The 3,548-nt window shown below is 33.4% G+C and overlaps 1 long non-coding RNA gene across 2 annotated transcripts; it reads right to left on the bottom strand.

The window, feature by feature from the left end:
• Positions 1-2,258: 2,258 nt before the first annotated feature.
• On the bottom strand, positions 2,259-3,087 carry LOC116182128. Of its 2 annotated transcripts, none has more exons than XR_004147432.1 (3): positions 2,882-3,087; positions 2,497-2,829; positions 2,259-2,440 (listed from the first exon to the last, which is right to left on the bottom strand). It is a non-coding gene; the product is annotated as an uncharacterized LOC116182128 (long non-coding RNA). The 2 variants fall into 2 exon arrangements; XR_004147433.1 differs by having other exon boundaries at positions 2,487-2,829.
• Between the last annotated feature and the right edge of the window lie 461 nt (positions 3,088-3,548).

Below are 3,548 nucleotides of genomic sequence, written 5' to 3' on the forward strand. Positions count from 1 at the left end.
ATTTAACACGGTCACATACAAAAGGTAAAGTATGTCGCTATGAACTCAATTTTAATGGCTTTTTTTTTATTTTTTAAACCAGTTAAAATAATGATCGAATCTTTAAGAGTAACGCCGCCCTTACCATTTAACTGATAAAAATCTAAATTTCAGACACCCTTAAAACAATCGATTATTACTATTTTGTATAAAACAAAACATGGTTACCTTACTTATACAGCAATTTAAGCAATGTAAGGACTACCGCTTGATCGTTCAAATTTGAAGCACTGTTGGTTCACTAGGACCTAGGTTGATCCAAATAGTTAACAAATTAAAAAGTAATCGTAAACGATTTACATAAAGCGCATTTCCACTTGCATTCATTTCCCATTTGTAAGATGCAACTTATGTATCAAATTTCATTTAAATGCTTCTATAAATAAAAAAGTTGACACTGCGCATGCGCAAAACCAAATTTTGAAACTGACGTTTAATTTTCCTTTATTCCAAGTGCCTATGTATCACATTTCATTTAAATGCTTCCAAAAATAAAGAAGTTGGCACTGCGCATGCGCCAAATCAAATTTTGAAACTGGTGTTTGATTTTCCTTTATTCCAAGTGCCTATATGTATCAAATTTCGTTTAAATTCTTCCATAAATAAAAAAGTTTACGCGTTTGTTTTCTCATGTACGTAAACTTCACTATCGTAAGCGCACAAAATTTCTTTGCAAATGCACACTCTCAATTATTAGAGTTGCTAAACCAATGTATACAATCATTAAAAGTCACCCTAAGATAAATTACAGGTGATCACCTTAACTGCGCTAACGGTTCGAATTTTCACAACATGCGATATAATATTAAAATTATCTATTATTTACACTATGCTAATAGGTAGCAGTACTCAAACGGTACTACACGAAGTACTACCATTGTTAATTAAACAATATGGTACTGGCTACCTACACGCACACAAAACAAGCATATTACCCAAAATTATACTAGAATTTGTACTTAAATGCCGGGGGCCCATTCCAAATCTACTTACGCATAAACTTTCATTCTTTTTAATTAAAAGCACTGCAGGATTTATACAAATATTATCCTTATCTAACAGCATTATCAAAATTACAATTAAACAGATTATGTGTTGCAAGGGAACGAAGTTCACGCGGAAAATGCACTTAAATGTGCGAAATCGCAATCTAATTACAAAAACATAATTTTCCCATTATGTTTATGTACCAAGCGAGTTGCGTGAGTCAAGAGAATTCGAATAATAAAGAATAATCTGTTTTGTTATTCCTACGGGTTATTTTACAAATATAACATCAAATTCGCTCGAGGAACACAGTATTTAAGTTTGGCGTGTTATTGTTATACCCAAACCTTCCAAATTAAAGATGCCTACCTAGTATAAGTGTTCATACACACAAGGAAATCATTACTAAGTAAATATTTAAATAGTATTACTGTACCTTGTACCTACCTACTACTTATTATTCTCCATTGATCCATAATAGAATAATTACTAATATATATAAGCAGTTCTTAACATCTTGTATGCAAAGCAAGAGTCGTTTACAATTTTTATTTGACCACCTCACACCTGCCCCGCCACCTGATTTGATTTTAGTTGCAGATTTGCAATGCGCAAAATGGTTTTATAGTATTTTACATTATTAGCCAGGTAAGTGAGTTTTTACTGGCGATAGGAGAAGTCATCTCCTAGAGCCAGTAATAGTATATTACGCACCGAGTGCGAAAGTAGGTTATTTTTCGAAGAATTTTAATCACCCGAGGCGCGCAGCGCCGAGGGTGATTATATTCTAAGAAAAATAACCTTTCGTCGAGGTTCGTATACGATTTTATTCACGATCATCATTATAATCATTCCATTATCAAAAATAAAATAATTCACTAAATTTATACGTAGTATATTCATCTTATGCGCCATCTGCAATATTATTGCCCTACATAAAATGTTGTCGGTAATACAGATTTGGAAATTTACCTAATTAATATTCATATTAACATGCATGTTAAAAAATGGGCCATACTAAAGAATTTCAATGTACATCCCCTCAAATAAGGGAAATTGAGTGTAGTAAAAAATTTACTCCCCGAATGAATTTTTGAAGAGAATGAACAATGGTGGGCAGGAAAGGGTATAGGTAAAACTTCATGTTTTACTTGCTTATTTTAACGAGGTAAAGGTAAAGAAATCATCCACATTATGAACGACCAAATAATGTTGTGATCCACATTCAAACCTAATGCCTAATGACCATGTCAGTTTTATTATTCTAAAATGTACCTACAACGATCTTTTATGATTACAGATTTAGACTGGGTTACAATATTAGTATTATAATCTGTGTAGATGTCAATAACGAAAGATGTATTCTCCAGATCCAATCAGGTAGTCACTAAACACCTGTTCCAATACGATAGCCCTAAAAAATAGCATTATCTATTTCTAAAATGTGACAAATTACCTACATTTAATTACCGGACATTGTTTTTGGCATCTCATCGCTACAATATTAGCAAGTGCTGGTGGAGTTCTTCAACTTAAAACAGTTCGGTGGCTGTAGATCGGCTGCAGTAGCAGAAGGTTTCGTCGCCCATTCAGTGGCTCATTCGCGTTACGGGCACGCGATAATAACATAAAGTATGGCAGTATCCCAGGTAGTGCTACGATGTCTCCGATATGCAACATTATGATGCCATAAATTGCCATCCCTTGCTCTTCTCATGGGTCGCAAGCGCAACCCAATGTTTCCATGTCTTATGGACAAGAATTGAACTTTTCCACCCAGAAATTTAAACAGTAATGGGCTCTCTAAAGTAACAATCAATTTCATTAAACTAAAGTTCGAGTTTTATACACTTACCGATCCTTCAATAATTAACGGTTTCTTTTTGCTTTTGTTTTTACTTAACCATTTAGCACCGCGCTCGTTTAGTTTTAGGTTACGTGAAACAAACCATCATCTCCGTAATCTGGCTAAAGTTAATCACAACTCCTACTTGTGTTTACTTCGGTCCGCATTTACTTATTTCACATTTTCGCGTTTGGTCGTTCATTTGCAATTTACAAAAAAAAGCACAGAGCTTAAAATAATCCATATTACTCATTATAAGAATAAGAATTGTTTTTAAAATGCGGTTTTGAACAATTTGCATCTAAATCAGCTGTCATCTGTGTCAGACAGTTACGATGAGAGCGCCATCCATTAGGATATTAGCAACTAAATCGAGGTAGGTAATGAAATATTACTAACCTCGAATCGAACATTACTAACCTCGAGAATCTACTTTCCTCCCTCCTGGAAAAATAAGTGTTGTAAAACACAACTTCCTTATCCTTCAAAATGACAATTATGAGACTGATTACAATATGATCGTGAATAAAAACTATTACCTGGCGTATAATGTACAATATTTTATTTGTTACTCATTTGTAAACAATAGTAAACGTAAATAATTAGTTCTTAAATTAATCTTGAAGAAATGTCTAAAATATCATGTTATCCATGTAACAGAGACTTCGCATTAATT

This window comes from Photinus pyralis, unplaced genomic scaffold, assembly GCF_008802855.1.
Source record: "Photinus pyralis isolate 1611_PpyrPB1 unplaced genomic scaffold, Ppyr1.3 Ppyr1.4_unclustered_Scaffold3884, whole genome shotgun sequence".
Classification (NCBI taxonomy): Eukaryota; Metazoa; Arthropoda; class Insecta; order Coleoptera; family Lampyridae; genus Photinus; species Photinus pyralis.